The sequence below is a fragment of the Schistocerca americana genome, chromosome 6, assembly GCF_021461395.2.
Source record: "Schistocerca americana isolate TAMUIC-IGC-003095 chromosome 6, iqSchAmer2.1, whole genome shotgun sequence".
Classification (NCBI taxonomy): domain Eukaryota; kingdom Metazoa; phylum Arthropoda; class Insecta; order Orthoptera; family Acrididae; genus Schistocerca; species Schistocerca americana.
In genome coordinates this window covers 321,011,989-321,037,475 of record NC_060124.1, presented here as the reverse complement: position 1 = coordinate 321,037,475, position 25,487 = coordinate 321,011,989, and the positions used below count along the sequence as shown (strand labels likewise).

At 39.9% G+C, this 25,487-nt stretch overlaps 1 protein-coding gene across 4 annotated transcripts in view; it reads right to left on the bottom strand.

Moving 5' to 3' along the window:
* The window catches only part of LOC124619395, a 199,687-nt gene extending 175,183 nt beyond the window's left edge, over positions 1-24,504 (bottom strand). Inside the window, exons 1-2 of one of the 4 annotated variants that reach the window (XM_047145750.1) lie at positions 24,355-24,485; positions 6,810-6,951 (exon numbers count right to left, since the gene is read on the bottom strand). The gene's annotated coding sequence lies outside the window, so the exon portion shown is untranslated. Of the gene's footprint in view, positions 1-6,809; positions 6,952-24,084 lie in introns of all 4 variants that reach the window. The other 3 variants (XM_047145747.1, XM_047145748.1, XM_047145749.1) reach the window with 3 other exon arrangements.
* Positions 24,505-25,487: the final 983 nt, after the last annotated feature.

The following is a 25,487-nucleotide window of genomic DNA, read 5'->3' as shown; positions in this document are numbered from 1 at the left end:
AATGCAATGGCTTACAGAATCTAACTAGTGCAGCATCCCATCCACAGTCAAATGGTGAAGCGGAATGTTTTGTCAGAACCGTCAAGCAGCAGACAGCCAAACTTCACACCACCCACAATAGGGATCAAGCATTGCAACTGTTTCTTCCCCCCTACTGTTCGCATTCACAATATGGACCATTGCGCGCTGAATTGCTTTACGGCCGCCGCCATTGGACACTGCTTCACCCTCCTCAACATCTGGCATTGAAGGAAGGCCACCAGGTATCACTTTGTGGTGCATGATATTGGGTTTTAGTGTGGCCACAGCAGCTACCAGAGGATGTTATCATGACACGGTGGGATGAACCCATGGATACGAAGCCTTCGCCTCCTCCGCTTCCTCTTGTCCTACCAATGCAGCTGGACTCTCCCACACTGCAGCAGCTGACACCTTCTACCTCTTGGTATGTGCCACATACCCTTCTGGGCATTTTCCAGGGGACGTTTCCACCAGAATGAAGGCTGGATGGCGGGTTATGACTGGAAGTCTGACATCCCCTGCAAACACAGCTTCCAGTCCATCAAAGAGCCCACACTCCTGCATACACCCCCCCCCCCCCTCCTGCCTCCCACTGTCGTGCTCCATATATGATTATGGTCTGCAGCTTTGGGGGGGGGAATGTTACGGCGTTAAGTCAGCGCCAACATGCCAGTTGGGAATGATAGGGAAGAGAAGGATGTGAGAAGCCTGGTTGGTTTGTGAGATTGAAGGGACCAGACTACAATGGCCATCAATCCCTTGCTGTGGGAAGAAGTCAGCCAATCACATGCCGACCGAACTTCCTTCCAGGATGACAACCAACAGCAGAGGCCCCTACATGAAGAGGACACAAGTGCCGCACCCGACTGGTGATAGCCAGTTCGATAACAGCATCAATGTTAGTGACTTTGTTAGCTCTCTCTACACAGCACAGACTTTTATTTGTCTATTCTGAAGAAGACTGATTATTTTGTATGTTGCCCTTTGCTTGTGACACATTTATCAAAGTTACGTATTGTAATTGTCTTCTTGTAGTAAAACTCATTAATACGAGTTGTTTGATTGTTTGTCTAGTGACCCGAGTATGCAGGATTCCTAGACACAACACAAAGACCAATAGCGGCATATCTCAATGAGGAATTTGAAACTTTCAGCACAAGACAGGAGCACAGACAGGAACTGTGGCCCAAGTTTACAGGAATAGTTGACCATACACTGGATAGATATGTTCTCAATAGAACAGTTCATAATGGGAGGGACCCTCAGTGGTATGCAGCCACTGTAAAGAAACTTCTACAGAAACTGTATAACAGGTGTAAAACAAGGAACAGGACTACAGACAGAGAGGTGTCTGACTGAAACATGTTTGGCTGTCAAGGGAGCAGTGTGTTAAGCCTTCAGTGACTACCGTAGCAGAATTTTGTCAAACATTCTTTTGCAAAACTAAAGAAATTCTGCTCGTATGTAAAGGCTGTTACAAGCACCAAAGTTAGTATCCAGTCGCTAGCGAATGAGACAGGAACAGAAATTGAGAGTAGCAAAGCAAAAGCCGAAATGCTTAACTCTGTTTCCAAATGATCCTTTACACAGGAAAATCCAAGAAAACTAGCCCAATTTAATCCCACACCACTGGAAAGCTGAGTGAAATCAGTGTTAGTGTCAAGGATGTTGAGAAACAGCTGAAATGGTTAAAACTGAACAAAGCTCCAGGGCTTGATGGAATCCCTATGAGATTTTATGTTGAATTTGTGGTGGAGATAATCCCTCTTCCAACTGTAATCTAAGATCCCTTGAAGAAAAGAAAAACAAGCTCAGTAGTTGGAAGAAAGCACAGGTAACTGTCTACAAGAATGATAGCAGAAGCGATCCACAAAACTACTGCTCAATACCTTGACACTGATTTGTTGTAGAATCTTAGAACATATTCTGAGCTCAAACATAATGAGGTATCTTGATCAGAATGACCTCCATGTGAACCAGCACAGATTCAGAGGACATTGATCATTAAAATCCAACTCACTCTTTTCTCACACGACATACTGAAAGCTTTGGATTGAGGCAATCACACAGATGATGTACTTCTTTATTTCCGAAAGACATTTAACTCAGTATCACACCTTCGCTTATTGGCAAAAGTTCTACCATATGGGGTATCAAGGGAAATTTGTGACTGGACTGACGATTTTTTGTTATGGAGGACACAGCATGTTATGATGGGTAGGGAGTCATTGCAAGATGTAGAAGTAACTTCAAGTGTGCCTCGGTGAAGTGAACAGACCCTTGCTGTTCATGCTGTATATTAATGACCTTGCAGACAACATTAATAGTAACCTCCAACTTTTTGCGGATGATGCAGTTATCTACAATGAAGCTGCATAAATAGCCAGTCAGATCTTGACAAGTTTTCAACGTGGTGCACAGATTGGTAACTTGCTTCAAATACTCAGAAATGTAAAATTGTGCACTTCACAAAACGAATATGTAGTATCCTATGACTATAATATCAGTGATTCACAGCTGGAATTGGCCAACTCATACCAACACCTGGGTGTAACATTTTGTAAGGATATGAAGTGGGACAATCACAAAGGCTCAGTCATGGGTAAAGCAGGTGATAGACTTCAGTTTATTGGTAAAATACTGGGGAAGTGCAGTCAGTCTACATAGGATATTGCTTACAGATCACTCATGTGACCCAATCTAGAATACTGCTCAGGTATGTAGGATCCAAACCAAATAAGGCCAACAGGGGACGTTGAAAATACACAGAGAAGGTCAACACACAAAGTTACAGGTTTATTTGACCTGTGGGAGAGTATTACAGTGATGCTGATGAAACTGAACTGGCACACTCTTGAAGATAGATGTAAACCATCCTGAGACAGTCTCCTAACCACGTATCAAGAACCAGCTTTAAACAATGACTAAGAATACACAACAGCCCCTTATATACCGCTCACATAGGGATCCTGAGGACAAGATTAGAATAACTACAGCACACAAAGAGGCATTCTAACAACCTTCTTCCTGCACTATGGAACGGGAAGAAACCCTAATAACTGGTACATACTCTCTACCAAGCACTATGCAGAGGTTTGCAGGGTATGGATGTAGATGGACATGTAAAACAAAATTCAGCAGGATTTCAAATTGTTTCGAGTGATCCTCTAAATATCCTGACTTGTATCATGCATATTTCAGTACACTGTTAAGCATTAGCGAACAGAACTGGTGATATACTAGAGACTGCATCTTGATTTAATTGTTTCTCAAGTGGAGACTGAAATCATAATCATTCAACAGAAAGTCTTTTCGCAATAGAAGCCACGTATGTTTCACAGCTATATCTGTGCCATCAAGCCCTTTGGGATCACCAGATGTTTTTTTGCCTCAAGTACAGTGCTAAAAATGGTTTCTTTTTACACTGACCACTCACCTTTTAACAGTTTTAAAAGAGACTAATGTTGAGGTTCCACCAAGAGTTTGTGAATCTCTATTTGAAGCCCCAAATGTCCTTGTGACAGCATTGGAATCTGGTAAACAAAGTCCAACAAGGTCAAAAGATATTTGAAAGATGTTTTCTTTCCCAGTAAGAAAAAAATATCTGCATAACGTTAGACTCTCGCAGTGGTCAGTGTGAAAGACAAGGACCCAAAGGGCTCAACGGCACAGTCACTGACTTGGGATGTTGGAAGAACTGTGACAAAATTTTCAGATCTAGTTCTGTTGAATGATTACTTGAGAAACAATAAAATCAAGCTGCTGCCACTAGTACATAATCAATTCTCTTTGTCAAGGCTTACCATTGTACTGAAATAGGCCTGACATAAATCTGGATATTTAGAGGATCATGTGTCACAATTTGAAATCCTGCTGAATTTTGTTTTATATTGGCTTCTCGATTGTGTATATTACATAAAGAGATTTTATTCATTTTATGTACATGGTGTAGAAGAATATTTTCTTAGCGATTATCATTGTTGTAACGATTCTGTATCATAATAATGAGCTACTTATTATTTTCAATTAACAAAATACACATATGTGAAGTAGTAAACTAAAAAACAAAAAGCTTTGAATGTAAAACATAAAATAATAATTTAAAACATAAAACAAATAATTAGAATAGTAATGAATATTTATACATCTGAATTGGCTATGTTGCAAAAAGGACAGCATTTTGTGTACAGCGTATTTTCCAAAGGTGTTATTTTAGAATTGAGCTTTATTACACAGGGATGTATTGGCTTGTAAGCTTCTTTAGTTTACGCTATAAAAAGAATTTTCATTTTTCAAAATTAATTAATGGTGATGGAGTACCTCTGCAAATTTTCATATTATTACAAAAGTTGATTATACAAATTTCACGAACATTAACTACATATCTGCTTTTACAGGAGAAAAATCAAACAATAGGAAATCCAGGATGGAATGTTTAGTGCACGCGCAAATGCAACTCACACACTCATGACCACAGTCTCTGGCAACTGAAGCCAGACTGTGAGCAGCAGTACACGATGAGAAAGGCAATTGGGTGGGTGTAAGGAGGAGGCTGGAGTGGCGAGTGGGAGGGATAGTACGGGAGGGGTGGAGAACAGTGAAGTGCTGTTAGTGGGAGCATGCAGGGACGAGGTGGAGAGAGGGTGGGGCACCTGGTGCAGTCGGGAGGTTAGACAGTGAGCAGGGGAGAGGGTAGCGGAAAAGGAGAGAAGTAAAGAAGTAGAAACACTGGGTGCACTGGCGGAATAGAGGGCTGTGTGTAGTGCTGGAATGGGAACAGGGAAGGGCTAGATGGGTAAGGACAATGACTAATGAAAGTTGAAGCCAGGCAGGTTACAGGAATGTAACATATTTTGCAGGGATAGTTCCCAACTATGCAATTCAAAAAAGCTGGTGTTGGTGGGAAGGATCTAGATGGCACAGGCTGTGAAGCAGTCACTGAAATGAAAACCCTCATGCTGGGCAGCATGTTCAGCAACAGGGTGGTTCAGTTGTTTGTTGACCACAGTTTATTGGTGGCCATTCATGCAAACATACAACATATTGGTTATCATGCCCACGTAAAACGAAGAACAGTGGTTGCAGCTTAACTTATAGATCACAAGACTTGTTTCACAGGTAATCCTGCCTTTGATTGGACAGGTGACATTGGTGACTGGATTGGAGTAGGTGGTTGCTGTGTCGTCCGAACAAGAGACAGCCAGGACAAAAGCACCAAAGGTGCAAAGATGTGAGCTGGTGCCAGTGCCATAGAGACTTGCCACTTGCGCGAGTTCCACCAGCGCCATGGGCGGTGCTCAGGATGAAGATATCAATTTTGCCTCGGCCAACTGCTGGTCGAGTGTAGTATGCTAATTACCGGATGACAATGGACAGAAGCCCACTCAGAAGATAGAAGAGCTGGTCTCGCTCCCTTGGTGATAGACAGGGAATGTCATTAGTGAATTGTTAGAAGTGAACAGACAGTTGTTGTAAATTGCATTTGCTATGTGCTGTGAACTTCACCACCGATTATTTTCACTTAGCCCTTGAGGGCCTTTTTTGGTGTTATATTGCATGCAGTGTTGCAGACTTCATTATTCGAAAAGACACAAAGATAAGTAAGCCCTTTTAACTCATTTGTAAGACTTTGTTCATAATGTGTTGGAGTGCTGCAGAGCCTTCGTTCTCCTAACTTGTTGCCTGACCCTAGGGCATAGCTGTGTAATAGTGGCAGGGAGAAATTGTCATAGCAGTGTACTGCATCAGAAGCGGTTGCACGAACTCACAGCCTACCTTAACAACAGTGGCAACTCAGCCTCCACAGCAGTAGCGACAAGGCCTTTACAAAACTGGTGATGAGGGTTTACAATAGTGGTGGTGAGAGGACGTATGGGACAGGTCTTCCATCTACGTCTAGTACAGTGGTATGAGCCAAAGGAGTTTGTAGCAGGGGTTGTGTAGGGATGGACGAGGATGTGTAGGTTCAGAGGGTGGCACAATACTATTATGGGAGGGGTGGGAAGGACATTTCTCATTTCAGGGCACGATGAGAGGTAGTCGAAACCCTGCTGGAGAATGTAGTTCATTGGCTCCAGTCCTTTGTGGTACTGAGTCATGAGGGGAATGCTCCTCTGTGGCCGGACAGTGGGACACAGGGGAGGTGGTGGGTGACTGGATAGATAAGGCACAGGAGATCTGTTTTTGTACAAGGTTGGAAGGGTAATTACGGTCTACAAAGGAAACAGTGAGACCCTTGGTATACTTCGAGGGGGACTGCCCATCACTACAGATGCGACGGCCACAGGCGGCTAGGCTTCATGGAAGGGACTTCTTGGCACGGAATGGGTGCCAGCTGCCGAAGTGGACATATTGCTGGTGGTTGGTAGGTTTGATATGGATAGAGGTGCTGATGTAGCATGCTTTGAGATGCAAGTCAACTTCAGGAGAGGCGGCTTGTTGGGTTGAGTCGGTCCAGGCGAACCAAATGGGGTAGAAGGTGTTACGTATCATCATTTGAAAGGTATTCCCTCTAAACCTAAAATGCCCGATTACCTTTTGGGTTGTATTTTACCCCTTAAAAGTGAAATCGGGCACAAACAGAAAATATGTATTGCACTATTTTGGTCTGCACCCGCCAAGTTTAAGCAAGATCGTTAATTGACAGTTGGGAATGGTCCCTTGTTAGTAGCAGTTACTGGCAAGCCATATGCATAGTGTTTAATATTTATTTCATCTCTGATAGGGCTCCTTGAGGGCAGTCAGAGTTAATGACATCCAGCTTTGGTTTATTCCCTACAGAAACATACCCAACAAGACCAGAATACAGCACAATGACAACTGATAATTTGTGTCTAGATCCAAGTATCTTTCATGAAACAGGTGTGAACCCTGTAATGAAATGTTTATCCGAGCATGATGGCGAAACGGCAGCAATATGGGCAATCACATCTGAAAATACACAGCAGAGAGAAATTTAATTATTTCTTAATGAAAAAGCCATAACAATTTAATTTTTTCCTTGTATTAACTAAACAAAACACTTTTTGCCCCTTTACACAAAATTAATATACACTAAGCATAATTAATACAGTAGAATGTTGTTTAAATGAAAATGATTTCTGCTTAAGTAAGCAGTTGGTCTGGCAGTGGACTCACCCTTCTCCCCCTTGCTAACAGAAATGTCCATGGACAACTGGGACATTGATTTGCTTGAGTGAACCACTGGCTACACATGTTGTGCGCTGGTACAGATATCTTCATGATATTCCCTGCATGTGGAAGGGAATCACTATATAATGCCAGAAGCTCTTGGAAAACACGAACCAGAACCATACTAAGAAAGGTCAGTATGGAGTTCGCCATTAATTTCCTAGACTGTAACTTACAGGTAGAAAACAGCAAGTATAAATTTGCTAGAAAGGCTCCTTTACTGATACATTCATCTCAGCTTCCTCTTGACATCCAACAAACAGGCAACATTTCATCATGTGATCCACCATCTTTCTACCCGTAGGTCCCAAGACAACTACAACTACTAATTTAATCAAATAAAAACCAATAGCTACATATAATCGATTTGTACCCAACATTATTGACAAAATTCTCAACTAAAAGCAAAAAAGCAAGCCCAATCCCCAATTTATCCAGTGAATGACGTAAACAGACAGAAAAGGAAATGGAGTAGGTTGCCTTATACAGGTAAAAATTTTAACTGTGGTAAGCAATGTTTTAATGTATTTCTCTATGTCCCACAGATCTTAGGTAGATGTTTCTTCGATTCAAAAGGTAAATAACTGGCCAACATGAAAAGTGGGTTTTATAAGACTATCTACGAGTTCAGAGAACATAGAAGATGGAGGTTAAAGAAGCTGCATTCATTCATCCTTTGTTGAACGTTACTTAAACCGAAACAATAAATACATAATAGATGTAGAAATCCTGTACATAGAGGGAAAGGGTGCAAAGCTTACCCAATTAGAAAAAAAGAAACGTATGTGTATATCTCAACCCATCTGCTATTGAATGAGAAAACTCAATCCAATTATTCATTCCTTTCAGGCAATATTACAATCTCCACATAGGAGAAGAACCATGGGTCTTCATCCATGAATAGATAAAGACACAAATTCCCATTGCTGTGCACATATCTCTACTCCAGTGAATGTTTATTCATAGTTATGAATGCTGTCCTAATGAATATTGTAGCGTACAAATGTAGCTTTGTCAAAATTGTCAATAGAGATAATTTTTATAGTTTAACAAGGAAAGGTCTCCAGTGGTGGGATCAACTCACGCCCTGTAGCAATTCACCCTAGAGGTCCTAATTTTCAATGGAAAACCATTTCAGAACCTAGCTTGATGCTTATAGCATTAAAAATGGTAACGGTCTACAGACTGATTGCATAATGTAATGGTCAAGGCACTAATCTCACATTCAAAACGTTGCTGGTTTGAATCTTGTCAAGCAAATTGAAGTCTTTTACGTTTAAATCTTTACTGAAATGACTTTGAACCTTATTTTTGTTCAATTAATCAATTTATGTGTAATTTTTTTATTCATTTGTCACGCCATATTAATCATCGTACAACATACACCATCTACTCTTGTTTTTCTTCCTGTGGAGTCCTTGTTCATGTGATTTTAATTACAGTTATGTGATAACTTCAATTTCACTGCTTTGATTTTGTCATCCGACATTTTTGTCCATATTACTGGCATTCATTACTTCTATTTCTCATTTTACTTGAATTTTGTTTTACTTATCACTGCGTTCTGAAAATCACCGTTCATGTTATTTTTTCTGTAATGCAATTAGACTTTATGTTTTAAATGTTTGTATAATTATTGCCATTCAAAGCAAGGTACATCTTGTAATGAAAAATACAGGGTTATTACAAATGATTGAAGCGATTTCACAGCTCTACAATAACTTTATTATTTGAGATATTTTCACAATGCTTTGCACACACATACAAAAACTCAAAAAGTTTTTTTAGGCATTCACAAATGTTCGATATGCGCCCCTTTAGTGATTCGGCAGACATCAAGCCGATAATCAAGTTCCTCCCACACTCGGCGCAGCAATGAGTTCGAAAGCATCGTTGATGCGAGCTCGCAGTTCTGGCACGTTTCTTGGTAGAGGAGGTTTAAACACTGAATCTTTCACATAACCCCACAGAAAGAAATCGCATGGGGTTAAGTAGGGAGTGTGTGGAGGCCATGACATGAATTGGTGATCATGATCTCCACCACGACCGATCCATCGGTTTTCCAATCTCCTGTTTAAGAAATGCTGAACATCATGATGGAAGTGCGGTGGAGCACCATCCTGTTGAAAGATGAAGTCGGCGCTGTCGGTCTCTAGTTGTGGCATGAGCCAATTTTCCAGCATGTCCAGATACACGTGTCCTGTAACGTTTTTTTCGCAGAAGAAAAAGGGGCCGTAAACTCTAAACCGTGAGATTGCACAAAACATGTTAACTTTTGGTGAATTGCGAATTTGCTGCACGAATGCGTGAGGATTCTCTACCGCCCAGATTCGCACATTGTGTCTGTTCACTTCACCATTAAGAAAAAAATGTTGCTTCATCAATGAAAACAAGTTTCGCACTGAAAGCATCCTCTTCCACGAGCTGTTGCAACCGCGCCGAAAATTCAAAGCGTTTGACTTTGTCATCGGGTGTCAGGGCTTGTAGCAATTGTAAATGGTAAGGCTTCTGCTTTAGCCTTTTCCGCAAGATTTTCCAAACCGTCGGCTGTGGTACGTTTAGCTCCCTGCTTGCTTTATTCGTCGACTTCCGCGGGCTACGCGTGAAACTTGCCCGCACGCGTTCAACCGTTTCTTCGCTCACTGCAGGCCGACCCGTTGATTTCCCCTTACAGAGGCATCCAGAATCTTTAAACTGCGCATACCATCGCCAAATGGAGTTAGCAGTTGGTGGATCTTTGTTGAACTTCATCCAGAAGTGTCGTTGCACTGTTATGACTGACTGATGTGAGTGCTTTTCAAGCACGACATACGCTTTCTCGGTTCCTGTCTCACTGTGCTCTCGAGCGCTCTGGCGGCAGAAACCTGAAGTGCGGCTTCAGCCGAACAAAACTTTATGAGTTTTTCTACGTATCTGTAGTGTGTCGTGACCATATGTCAATGAATGGAGCTACAGTGAATTTATGAAATCGCTTCAATCATTTGTAATAGCCCTGTACATTCTTGGCACCGCTGCACAGCCCAAAAAAAAAAAAAAAAAAAAAAAAATTATTTCATCTTTTATTTCTTAACTGAGAAATCAGCATTTTCAAATGTGTAAACATTATGACAGATAAACAAAAATAATTAAATTCACATGCACAAAGATTCCGAGAGGAAAAAGAATGATAGGAAGAATAAAACAATGGCAATTGAAGAAGATAAAACTTTGATTAAAATGGTATGACAAAGGAAAACAAATGAATGAAATTGCATGTAAAACAATTAAATAAAAATAGTGATGACAGCAACTACAATAAGATTTGTTAAAAAAATAATAAATTAAAAAATAAAAATTCAACGTACTGACGAGGTTCGAACCAAAAACCATTTGCATATGATGTTAGTACCTTTAAACCATTACGCTATGCTACCAGTCTGTAAATTTGTACTACATTTACAGCTGTAGAGCATCATGCGAAATTCTGAAATTTTTTTTAATTCTCAAACAAGGCCACACAATGCTGAATGGTTGCACCTTACCTTACATCAATGTACAGATTGTTTCAAAAAGTCAACCCCATTGCTGAGGGCCTCGCCTTTTAAATCCAGAAGCAATAGATTAAGAATTTGATGTGTCTATCTTTGCTTGGTAGCTATCTTTGGGATCAGCTGTACACAGAAAAAGGAGTTATAACCCAAAACTTAGGTCATACAGTAATAGCAAAATTTCTGGAAGAAGGCAAGATAGTGTTTCATTTAGTTAATACAGTAAGTAACATTTCACCAATGACCTGCAGCTGAATCAATTAAAATGATTAACTTTTTCTGTATAACAGGTCAGGGCCAATCACAGAAAAAGTCAAGAGAGAGCATTTTGTTTACTGCAGTGCACCAGCTCTGCTCAAGATTAGAACAAGCTACAGGCAATAAAGCAAAATTCTGCATCACGTCATACACTACGCACAGAAATTTATAATCCCAAGAGCAAAGAAATAACAAGTTTTAACATTATTAGACCTGAAATGAATAAAAGATACTCATCTGCCCAATGAAATGAGACACATGATGTTAAATTCAAATCAGTAGTCAATAATACGAATGAGTTCTATTAGTTAGAAACAAAAAACAGTTCAACTGTGAACAGGATCATTGGACTTATTTATACCAGCACTGCATATTGCAGCACCAGATGTCAGTTCAGAAATATTACAGGAATCAACAGGTTACTGAAAAGCGAAAACTCTTCTGCTCAGAGTGGTATTTCAACCAAAGTACTAAAGTCTTCCGCTGGCTTGGCTGTGTCTCCTTTCAGCTACCATTGTAATCAGTTGGTAAGACAGTGTGTATTTTCAGAAAGACTAAATAAAGTATGTGGCACACTTATTTATAACAGTGGAGATAAGCTAGTGGCCTCTAATTACAGACCAACCTACCTACCTCATCCCGATATCTTCAAAATGTTCTGTGAAGGTAACTTACAACAGAATATTTAACTCCTCTCTGACAATTTTCTGAAATAGTTCAAGTTTAGTTTATGTAAAGGCTTCTACATAAAGAATTCTTAGAAGTTGTTCTCCGAGTATAATGCTGAATGCCTTATAATGGCATATGGCTGCAGTTCTTTTTTGCAAATTAATATACGCAAGAAACTGCACAAGCTTCAAACGCATATCTGGATTACAGCACTTCATGTGTGGACACTGCTCAGACAACGTATCTGTCTAATTCAGAATTGCGATCTGTGCTCCTACACTAAATAACGGGGCTTTCTGGGATTATAATGTTATAACACACACAGTTGACACACCATTCGCACTTGAACCTGTTAGGTATGAAGGATATCGTCCCTACCCAGGGCTGAAGTGAACAACAAGAGGAAAGCAAGGGTTTCATTCTGCTTCACTCTTTAATATTTTGCGGATATGTATCCAATAGCCAGTACATGTATTTGTCGAGAAATGTCACCATTGCTTGTATTGCTTATCTACTATCCAACAACACCTCTCCTCTCCGTATTAGATCTGTGACATATAGTCACCTAAGAGGAATGAGACCATTTTATATAAACAGAGCTTTTTTTTTTTTAAATACACTGTTGTTACAGTTGCTGGAAAAAAGTTTAGTCACTTAATCAGCAACTCAATTTTATCGATATGTTTCAAGTAAACTCATCTTTATGTTCAGCAACTCAATTTTATTGATGTGTTTTAAGTAAACTCATCTTCAGAATATCAAAGGAGGTTGGGTGCTTCCTACAAATGTTAATGGCATCATGTTAAAGTACTGACATCAGAGTGACACTACTGTTGTGGAACCTGCACCGCCATGTTCCATATGCTGGACCAGAAAGATTGAGTTTCCGTTGTCTTTAGTAAGACCATTGTTGAGATGGAGCTGACAGATTTGTTGTCTTTTGATAACACGTTGTTTAGTCTAATCGGAAATTCTGTGTCCTAGACAACATACATTTCAAGAGCAAGTAAGTTATTTTATTTACTGCCATTTGCTACTTGTTTGGCAAGCACCAGGGCTAACATTTCACTACATTTCTTTTACACATGTGCTCTGGAATCGCCTAAACAATAACCAGCAGGCTGTCAGCATATGCCACAACACCAGCATTTCAAGTAGGAGCTCTGTCATTATTTCAAAAGGAATGGGCCACTGGGGGCACCCCTTTGTGATAAAAAACTTCCTGGATGCCAATTACTACACATACAGTGTCCTTGCCGTTGGTGGGGAGGCTAGCACGCCTCAGCAATACAGATAGCCATACCGTAGGTGCAACCACAACGGTGGGGTGTCTGTTGAGAGGCCAGACAAACGTGTGGTTCCTGAAGAGGGGCAGCAGCCTTTTCAGTAGTTGCAGGGGCAACAGTCTGGATGATTGACTGATCGGGCCTTGTAACACTAACCAAAACAGCCTTGCTGTGCTGGTACTGCGAACGGCTGAAAGCAAGGGGAAACTATGGATCTAATTTTTCCCGACGGCATGCAGCTTTACTGTATGATTAAATGATGATGGCATCCTCTTGGGTAAAATATTCCGGAGGTAAAATAGTCCCCCCATTCAGATCTATGGGCGGGGACTACCCAAGAGGACGTCATTATCAGGATAAAGAAAACTGGCGTTCTACAGATCGGAGCGTGGAATGTCAGATCCCTTAATCGGGCAGGTAGGTTAGAAAATTTAAAAAGGGAAATGGATAGGTTAAAGTTAGATATAGTGGGAATTAGTGAAGTTCGGTGGCAGGAGGAACAAGACTTTTGGTCAGGTGAATACAGGGTTATAAATACAAAATCAAATAGGGGTAATGCAGGAGTCGGTTTAATAATGAATAAAAAAATAGGAGTGCGGGTAAGCTACTACAAACAGCATAGTGAACGCATTGTTGTGGCCAAGATAGACTCGAAGCCCACGCCTACTACAGTAGCAAAAAGAAAATGGTTCAAATGGCTCTGAGCACTATGGGACTTAACATCTATGGTCATCAGTCCCCTAGAACTTTGAATTACTTAAACCTAACTAACCTAAGGACAGCACACAACACCCAGCCATCACGAGGCAGAGAAAATCCCTGACCCTGCCGGGAATCGAACCCGGGCGTGGGAAGCGAGAACGCTACCGCACGACCACGAGATGCGGGCTACAGTAGTACAAATTTATATGCCAACTAGCTCTGCAGATGACGAAGAAATTGAAGAAATGTATGATGAAATAAAAGAAATTATTCAGATAGTGAATGGAGACGAAAATTTAATAGTCATGGGTGACTGGAATTCGGTAGTAGGAAAAGGAAGAGAGGGAAACTTAGTAAGTGAATATGGATTGGGGCTAAGAAATGAAAGAGAAAGCCACCTGACAGAATTTTGTACAGAGCACAGCTTAATCATAGCGAACACTTAGTTCAAGAATCACAAAAGAAGGTTGTATACATGGAAGAAGCCTGGAGATACTGACAGGTTTCAGATAGGTTATATAATGGTAATACAGAGATTTAGGAACCAGGTTTTAAATTGTAAGACATTTCCAGGGGCAGATGTGGACTCTGATCACAATCTATTGGTTATGAACAGTAGATTAAAACTGAAGAAACTGCAAAAAGGTGGGAATTTAAGGAGATGGGACCTGGATAAACTGAAAGAACCAGAGGTTGTACAGTGTTTCAGGGAGAGCATAAGGGAAGAATTGACAGGAATGGGGGAAAGAAATACAGTAGAAGAAGAATGGGTAGCTTTGAGAGATGAAGTAGTGAAGGCAGCAGAGGATTTAGTAGGTAAAAAGACGAGGGCTATTAGAAATCCTTGGGTAACAGAAGAAATACTGAATTTAATTGATGAAAGTAGCAAATATAAAAATGCAGTAAATGAAGCAGGCAAAAAGGAATACAAACGTCTCAAAAACGAGATCGACAGGAAGTGCAAAATGGCTAAGCAGGGATGGCTAGAGGACAAATGTAAGGATGTAGAGGCTTCTCTCACTAGGGTTAAGATAGATAATGCCCACAGGGAAAATTAGAGAGACTTTTGGAGAAAGAACCATTTGCATGAATAACAAGAGCTTTGAAGGAAACCCAGTTCTAAGCAAAGAAGGAAAAGCAGAAAGGTGGAAGGAGTATATAGAGGGTCTATAGAAGGGCGATATACTTGAGGACAATATTATGGAAATTGAGGAGGATGTAGATGAAATGGGAGATACGATACTGCGTGAAGAGTTTGACAGAGCACTGAAAGACCTGAGTTGAAACAAGGCCCCGGGAGTAGACAACATTTCATTAGAACTACTGACAGCCTTGGGAGAGCCAGTCCTGACAAAACTCTACCATCTGGTGAGCAAGATGTACGAGACAGGTGAAATACCCTCAGACTTCAAGAAGAATATAATAATTCCAATCCCAAAGAAAGCAGGTGCTGACAGATGTGAAAATTACCGAACAATCAGTTTAATAAGTCACAGATGCAAAATACTAATGCATATTCTCTACAGACGAATGGAAAAACTGGTAGAAGCTGACCTCGAGGAAGATCAGTTTGGATTCCGTAGAAATATTGGAACACGTGAGGCAATACTGACCATACCACTTATCTTAGAAGCTAGATTAAGGAATGGCAAACCTACGTTTATAGCATTTGTAGACTTAGAGAAAGCTTTTGGCAATGTTGACTGGAATACTCTCTTTCAAATGCTGAAGGTGGCAGGGGTGAAATACAGGCAGCGAAAGTCTATTTACAATTTGTACAGAAACCAAATGGCAGTTATAAGAGTCGAGGGGTATGAAGGGGAAGCAGTGGTTGGGAAGGGAGGGAGACAGGGTTGTAGCCTATCGCCAATGTTATTCAATCTGTATATTGAGCAAGCAGTGAAGGAAACAAAAGAAAAATTCAGAGTAGGTATTAAAATCCATGGAGAAGAAATAAAAACTTTGAGGTTCGCCGATGACATTGTAATTCTGTCAGAGACAGCAAAGGACTTGGAAGAGCAGTTGAACGGAATGGACAGTGTCTTGAAAGGAGAATATAAGATGAACATCAACAAAAGCAAAACGAGGATAATGGAATGTAGTTGAATTAAGTCGGGTGATGCTGAGGGAATTAGATTAGGAAATGAGACACTTAATGTAGTAAAGGAGTTTTGCTATTTGGGGAGCAAAATAAGTGATGATGGTCGAAGTAGAGGATATAAAATGTAGACTGGCAATGGCAAGGAAAGCGTTTCTGAAGAAGAGAAATTTCTTAACATCGAGTATAGATTTAAGTGTCAGGAAGTCGTTTCCGAAAGATTTTTGTATGGAGTGTAGCCATGTATGGAAGTGAAACATGGACGATAAATAGTTTAGACAGGAAGAGAATAGAAGCTTTCGAAATGTGGTGCTACAGAAGAATGCTGAAGAATAGATGGGTAGATCATATAACTAATGAGGAGGTATTGAATAGGATTGGGGAGAAGAGAAGTTTGTGGCACAACTTGATTAGAAGAAGGGATCGGTTGGTAGGACAGGTTCTGAGGCATCGAGGGATCACCAATTTAGTATTGGAGGGCAGCGTGGAGTGTAAAAATCGTAGAGGGAGACCAAGAGATGAATACACTAAGCAGATTCAGAAGGATGTAGGTTGCAGTAGGTACTGAGAGATGAAGCAGCTTGCACACAATAGAGTAGCATGGAGAGCTGCATCAAACCAGTCTCAGGACTGAAGACCACAACAACAACAACAACAACAACAGTGTAGCAAGTTGTCGCACTCTTGAGAAGATCTAGTGCCAAATTTATTGCGGCCTCAGTTAATCTTCCCTTCCAGAAGCGTTACTCATTAGAGAGTAGTAGCTGCATTCAGAGAAGCCTTTGCCAGACTTTGCCCACAACAGTCAACATGAAATGTGTATCTCAGACTGAAAATGTTGAGCATACATGGACAAAATTCAAGAGTAATGTACAGTCATTTCACATACGTGCTGAGCAAAGTTGTGAGGGATAGATATGATTTACAGTCATGTTAGGAACCTGCCTCAAAAGCAAAGAGAGCTCCACTACTGATTTAAATGTACGCAATGTCTCACAGACAAATAAAAATTAAATGAAACCAGAATTAGCAGAAGGAGAGTCTTGTGTGAAGTGTTCAACAAATTCTAAAATAAAATTCTGTCTATCTGAAAAAACATCCTAACTACCGGTGAATTTGGATATCCAAAAAGTCTTAAAATGTAGATTTCGTAAATCCACTACTCCAGTGGTAATCAAACTTATAGGGAAGGACAATTGCAATAGATGGAAGTTTGGTGTGGAACTAATTCTAATGTGTGAAAAATTATGGGACTATGCCATGGTGCTACAAATGCATTGAAGGATACAGGTGTGTGGACACTTTTTCTTTAGCATGTGTACGATGTATGGCAATTAAATAACGAGACTGCACACCTCTTATTACACAGCTACACAGGAGGTGGTTAGTACTGGAAGGCCACCGACCCTGAACCTTCAAGAGCAGCTACCCTTTGTTTCATTTTTCTGTCTGCTTCAGTTTGCTTCTGAGCCTCAGTTGTATAGGATGTTGTTCTGTAGTAGTGCCGCAAGCATGCTCAATTTAAAAATTGAGCAGTGCATTAACGTAAAATTTCTTGTGAAATTAAAAAAGTCGCCAACGGAATGTTCTCATATGTCAAAAGGAGGTGTTTGGTGATAATACTATATCGCATGCGTGAATTTTTGAATGGAAAAAAATGGTTTCCTGAATATCAGGAGAAGGCTGAAGATGACGAATGTCCTGGTAGACCTGCGAGTTCAAGAACAGAAGCAAACATTCAGAAAATGGATGGCACGTGGTCAATCCATTAATTAGAAATACTACAAAGAAGTCCCAATTTAGATGAGGGAAAAAGTAAGGAAGAAAATTTCTGATTTGTGGACGAACAACTAATGGATTCTGCACCAGGACAACATACTAGTCCAGTGCCATATTTGTTAAACAGTTTTCAGCTGTCAAGCAAATCCTTGAGCTCAAACATCCTTCATATTCACAAGATAGGCATCCTGCAACTTATCTATACCCAAAAGTGAAAAGGGCACAGATAGGGACACATTTTCCGCCTACTGATGAGGTAAAAGCAAAAACAGTAGAGTTCTCGAAGATGGTGACACTGGATGACCTACAGCATTGCTCTGAACAATGGAGGACAAACATGCAACAGTGTATAGATACGGGAGGGGAGCACACTGAAGGGGATAAAAGTTGGCTGTAACTTTTTTTTCTCTTTTTGCAATAAATCATGTTTCTGCTACCAGTCACAACATTTACTTGCAACACTGTGTACAAATCTATGCATCCAAATATGTGGAAAAAAACAACAACAAAGGCATCCTGGAAAGTCTGCTTGCAGTAAGAATAAAATTAGGTGGAGGAAACTCAGGGATGTGTACGAATCTCTAAGATGCTCTGTTGGACCGCGTTATCCAAATTTAAAGGAAATGTTCGAAATTATGTATCTCGTAGATGAAGCTAACAAACTGCAGAGTATGGGCAAAAAGGCTGATGATAACTGACTTCCCTTATTACGCTGAGAGGTTTGCCAAAATGTTGTCTGCCTTACTGGAAGGATATAGAGTCCAACACAATAGACAAAAATTTTGCACTGGAAAACATTAAAGAAAAGTTGCTAAATGGAAGTGTGAACCTCTGCGTCAAGTTGGACAAAAGAAGTGGTGATAATGCCTTAATCACAAATCACTGTAATAAATCACAGCAGAGTTTTTCCCAATACAAACAAGAAATAAAATGTTTCAATTGCTGAAAGTATGGTTACCTACAGTCCAACTGTTCCAAGAGGTAATAACTATAAAGACAGATTCGAAGGGAGCAAACAAGTCATTACTCTGTGCACAAGTTGTGTCAAATTTTAACCAGAATGAGTAGATAATTGATTCTGGAGAACCGTCAAGTATTACTTCAAGAAGGGAATGGCTTTAAGATTTTGCACCAAAAAATTACAAACAAAAATTAAAAAGTGTGTTGATAAGGTTGAATTGGTAAATGAAGGGAAAGGAAATGTTATTGTCAAATCCCTGGATCTATCATCATTTAGAAATTTTATTCTTGCACCTGGCTTAGCCACTAACTGGTTGTCAGTTTCTGTCTTGGTCAAGAAAGACATAAATGTTGCTTTTGACAAATATGGATGTACGGAAATGACCTGAGGAAATCTCTGCAAACACCTCGAGACTCTTGCATAAAATGGGGGTGATACACAATTATCAGAGCTCAGCAAGAGAGTTCCCACAGGTTGCACCTCAATTCTCCAACTTCCTACCTGCAAGTAGTGCCCCTATCAAGCCGAGCAACTCAACAGAAGGTTGGGTACACAATCCCAGTGTGAAGCTGAATCAGTGAGCAGACAAGGTTTGGAGGTCAGTTGAAGGCAATGAGAGACCAATACTGAAATTATCACAAGAAAACCCCTTGGCTTTCAATTTCCCCATTCGTACCTCCAAGGGGAACCAGGTTGGGAGAAGCTTCACAAAGAATAAGATGCTGCAAGGAGAAGCACTGCATAGGAACATGGAATATAAGTTCCAAGCATCAAGGAAAACTAGACACAGTCAAAAAAGAAATGGAGATGATTAACATCGACATATTAGGACTACGTGAAATGAAGGGCACTGGTAGGGGAGGATTTGCTTTGGATGGCCTTCTGGTATGCTACCCTGGACAAGAGAAAAACAGAAGTAATGGAGTAGCCTTTGAAAATAGTGACAGAATAGTAAAACCTGTAATGGGATGGAAATATAAGAATGACAGAATGATATCCATCAGATTTCAAGGTCAGTCCGTTAAAACCACAGTCATTTGAGTTTATGTGCCAACCACCAATGCTGAAAAGGAAGTTATTGACCAGTTCTATACAGATTTACAGGAATTACTGCTATAAACACCATAAATATGTCGTCTTCATAGTTGGAGATGGCAAAGCAGAAGTGGGAAATCAAATTGTAGATTGTGTAACAGGAAAAATTGGTCTCAGTACAACAAATGAAGCATGACAGACTCCAAGAATTCTCCCAAGACTCGCTTATTACTAACACACTGTTTCAGCAAAGCAAAAGCTGTTTCATCTTTCAGATGCGACTTAAGACTATACCATCTAATTATTTGGCAGAAGTGCGAAACACATTTAATGCATTAGAGTCTGAAGACAAAGACACACAAGAGCTGTAGGCAGAAGTAGCCAATACTATCAAGGAGGCAGCAGAAAAACACATTAGCAAGAAAAATAATAACAAGAAGACCAGGTAGGTATTGGCTGAGGCATTGCAAGTTGTAGAAGAAAAAGAAACACAAACATCAGCAATGTTTAAATTAAATATAGAGTTTCAGACATTAGCTAGAAGAGATAAAATTGCCTTCTTAAACAAACAGTGCAAAGAAGTTGAAGATAACAGAATGGGGAAGACAAGGGATCTTTACAAGAAAATTAGAGACATCGAAGGAAAATTCCACATGAAAATTGGAATACTGAAAGACAGAAATGGGAAAGATCTAACAGAAGCAGAGGACAATAAGGAAAGGTGGGCAGAATGTGTTTGAGATCTATAAAAGAACTGCATGCTGACAATGCCATATATGCTACAATTATGTAGTGGATCCCCTTGCACAAAGTTCATGATGTAGGCTATACACTGAGGGGGAAAAAAAAAAATCACAACACAAAAAGACAACTAACGTGGAGTAATGAAATTTTGGGGATGCATTTATCTAGGTAACATATTTAGGCAGTTAACACTGCAAGATCACAGGTTTATGTAAGCATTGCATATTTGCAATGGCGTATCTCACACTTACATAAGCCTGTGATGCAACCAGCAGAATACTGAATGCAAGCATGTTGTACAGGTAACGGCTGACACTTTGTGGGCTGGGGTTCCATGCCAGTTGCACTTTGTCAGTCAATACAGGAACAGTTACTGCTGGTTGTGTATGACGCTAGAGTTGTCGTCCGATGATGTCCCACGTGTGCTCAATAGGAGACAGATATGGTGATTGAGCAGGCCACAGCAACAAATTTACACTCAGTAAAACATGCTGTTTTACAACAGTAGTATGTGAGTGAGCGTTAAGCTGTTGGAAAACACCCCAAGAAATGCTTTTCATGAATGGCAGAAAAACAGTTTGTATCACCAGACTGATGTACAAATTTGTGGTCAGGGAGCATGGGATAACCATGTAGTGCTCCTGCTGTAATTGCACCCCAGACCTCCAGATATAAATCCAGTATGTAGCACGAAGACAGATTGGTTGCAAGACCTCAGCTGGCCTCCTCCTAACCAAAATACCACCACTGGCACCGAGGCAGAAACAGCTTTCATCATAAAATGCAACAGACCTCCACCCTGCCCTGAAATGAGCTCTCGCTTGACACAAGACCTGCAAATGACAGTGGTTCATGGTCAGTGGAATGCGTGCTATAGGTTGTCTGGCTTGGGGCTGTCCTCAAAGCAACTGATTTGCAAGTATTTGTTGTGTCACTGTGATGCCAACTACTGCTCAAACTGCTGCTGCAGATGCAATATTATGCACCAGAGACATTGCTGAACACCACAGTCTTCCCTCTTGGTATTGCTACATGGCCATATGGAGTCCTGTCATCTTGTGACTGTACATTCGTATAACCACCACTACAGGCAATCATGCATGGTGCCTACATTCTTGCCAAGTCTTTCTGCAACATCGCAGAAGGGACACCCAGTTTCTCGTAGCCCTATTACACGACCTTGTTCAAACTCTGTGAGGTGTTGATATGGCATCTTTGTCATCTTAAAGGCATTCTTGACTAACCTCGCCCAATCTCAACTAGACAAATAACGCTCATGACCATTACAGAATGTATTTAAAGCAAACCTGATTTGCATCCTCATAGTGGCACTACTAGAACCACTCTTATGTGACTGGTGTGAAATTTGAAGGGGGTATCGTCTTTCAGATATAGACAAAGTTCTTTCATTTACGCCGCACAACTCCTTTTTGTGCCATGATTACCCCCCCCCCCCCCCCCCCAATCAGTAAATACTCATTGAAGACTTATCCATTAGCTGATTGGCCTGCATCCTCTCAAATTACATCACAGTTTTAGTTTTATGATAAAAATGGGTTAAATGTGGCAAAGCGTGTTTAAATATGGTGTGAACCAAAACATTAGGCTATACTATGTGCAATCTGTTGCCACAACTTTCAATTGGTTGTTACATTCATAGACTTCAGCAGCTTGCAACAAAATTATCACTGGCCAACCTAACCTTGATATTGGGCTATGTTACAAATCAGTCTGTTGTGACAACCAAAACTGCAGGGGGGAGGGGGGTATCCAACATCATACTCTAGCCCAGGACTTCTCCAGCCATATCAATTAAAAATATACTGTCAGGGGTATAGTTACATGTAAAATATGGTTTTATTCACTTTTTGTTAGTAGCATTATCTGAAACTAAGTTAACCTACAAAAGTGGTCTTCATATTGGCAAGCTGAGTTACTAAACCATAATGATCTACCTGCACTAACAATTAACATTTAGCTACATTAGTTAATTTGACGTAAAGTTCAACCTTCAAGATGTGTTTCAGGGAAGCAAATTACTCTGATCTTGGTGAATCAACTGCCTGAAGTGGTTTACAGAAGCTGTTCAAAACTGAGACATGAGGAAGGTGATTCAATTCCAGTTCCTTACTGACAAATGTCCATTTGTGCCCAGTTTGATTCTTTTGGGACGCAACCGTTTCGATGGACACCACCATACATGGAAAGTGAAGCAAGCCTTCAGCAATTTCAATTCTTCCTTTCAGCTGTAATAATTAATCTAAAATGATGATAAAGGTCTACATGCCATAAACTTGTCAGGTTGAGGTGGAAGTAATACTGAACTTGTGGCAAAACATTACAGGAAAGCCTCTCTAGTTTCCTGTTGCAGAAAGATTGACGTCTAAGTTGACCTGTTGTTGGAATTTCGATAAATTGAGAAGCCAGGATTTCATATAAAGTAGCCTACATTACTAATAATAGGCTTGTTCTGCCTGATAGCACGACTAAATCAGTCATTTGATGGTTTTATAGGCAACTTACTGAATTGTCCATAAATGATAATGGTAAAAGGATAGAATATGGAATAACAAATAGAGCAGACTTTAAAAACTAAACTATCAAGAATGCTACGTAATTGATAAGGAACCTACAGTAAACTTATTATCGAACAACAAACACACACAAAAAAAAAGGAAAGTATTGGGTTCAAAGCTAACATCTTGCTGGTAGTGTGGTTATTCAGGACACAGCACTATCTCAGTGGACAAGGGCAGAAATAATGAGCTCATGAGGCATTGGACAACTTGGTCCATATTAAGTCTTACTATGAAAATAAAAACTCTTAAAAAGACTCTATAACAGCCTGTTCATTATTCATTTTTCTCACACGATATTTGGAACATTTGTACGAGCATTTTACAGTGCCGTATCAGTTTTGGTCAGCCAGAAGACATCTTCACAATAAAGGAACATATTTACAAGTGGCTCTTGTTGTGTTAACAACACAATGGGAGCCACCTGCAGCAAACATATTTAGTCTGAAGATAACCACTGTCTGGTCAAAGCTGGTTACAGCACTGTGAAATGCTCATATGACTAAGTAAAAACATAAAAAAACAGAAGAACACAATCACTTAACCTCCATGGACAGTATTCGTTGTACTGAAAAATTAAGATAGTTACAATAAACATAAAAAAATTCTGCTACTGTGTAAACTATGTGCGAATTAAATCAATATGTTTAGCTGATGTTCAATAATAATAAGCTATCTTTACCCATCAGTAATTTGGAAAGAAATGGTGCACAAGTGAAAATGGTGGAAATTCTTTGTATGTTGACATAACATCTGTCTTGATATTTGCAATTGCAGATGACATGTACTGGGGCAAAGGAGGTTGGGTCCTATATCGATGTAACTCGCTAAAATAAGTTGTATTACATCGGAAAACAGGTTACAAAATGGACTACACTCCACGACAGGGCTATCTGAACGAATCTTGTGTTGGAAAGGAACGCGTTAACATAAATATTAGGTGCTCTTGTTCGCAAAGTGACATGTACACGATGTACTGGTAAAGTTCCGGAAGTCACAATATATTCACTAGCTACCATAACATATAGGTACAATGAGAATTCTGTATATATTCTCTCGCCGCTTATATCGCGGAAACTATAACGCACTCCAGGGAAAAATGTATGGCACAAGTTTACTAAATCGTACACACGATACTGTGTTAAACGAAGGAAAGTATTGGCACAACAAGTAAACACAAACACTTCCACAAATGGGAATACATAAATTGAACATAAAATGCTGCCGTGCGATTTACCGTTCACGCAAGCAACCAACATGCAGATTACCCAAAGCATGCTTCAGTAGTGTGACAAATGCTCAGAGATAAAGCAGCTCAAAGTAACAAGTGACACCATGGCAGAAGTCTCCTAAAGCGCGCTTGATTTCTCGTTCAACATACATGTAAAAATCACTGACACTTCTTTTTCACTTTGCTTCTATCCTCCGTTTCCGCCATCCTTCACACGAAGTTGTAATGTATATGCGTAAGTACTATGGACACGCGAATAACATATGCATTATTTACCAATATGAACACAACTGCGCCTTGAGTCTGTTTACACGCGCACAAAACTGCTCTCTTTTAATTCAAACATCGCTTCTAATTGATACGCCAGGTTCGAACAAGATGACTGGCGTGTGGTTTATGTAGTATTCAATTTCTGTGCCCTCGATTTCGCGGTGGTATCAAACTCTTCTGACTATCGATTTTACATTTTACTGTCATCGCAGTGTCAGTTTTTAATCGCAAAAGGTGTTCAAAGTACGTCATAATATTTCTACCAATGAAACACTAAAATCGAAGGCAATACAAACACTGAGGTACAAAAATTGAAAACACTTGTAACGTAATAAAATTTTTGATTTGCGATGATATACGCATTACTGTATAAATACTGTGTTGCTGCTGAATATGTATATACAATACAATGCGTTTGCTCTTCAGCATATGCGTTTCGTTTTGTTGAACCAAGATAACGCCAATGGTGACGTTTCCCAGCGTGGATCAACAGAATTAATACACACGATGTGAACAACATGTCAGAAAAGTGCATAATACAGTTAAGTGTAGTGTTCAAGTAGAAAAACATGGGCAAGAAAATCAATGTCAAAATGACTATTCCTGTGATACGTTCACATAGGAAACATCAAAAATTAATCGACAGTAGACACACTGAAATGAAACGTGCATAATGATGGAAAAGCGCATTCAGCAGTTCGTTATTTAATAAATTGTTTCACTGCATATTTGCAAGATTAGCACTAATAATGTGGAATGGGTCAATTTTCGGAGTAATTACACATTTATATTTAAGTGTGGCTGCATACTGAAATGTGTGCACAGAAAAGGAAAGAATGTGTAGTTTAACAAAAAGAAACAAGTATTTGTAATTGTATCTTCATTGGTCCTATTGATTGTGTGTTGCACATGATACACAGTATAATATTGAAAAAGTCAATTCTGGAATTATGGAGTGCGTGACACTATAAGTAATGTGATTTGAAATGATGGGATGACATAAAAGTATAAAATGATAACAGCATCAATTTAATAAAAACTGTGCCTTCTTTAATAAAATTAAACAATGTTCATTTACATGATATAAAAATTACCATTTTACTGAGTAAGATGGAAAAATAATCGTACAGTATTGGTAC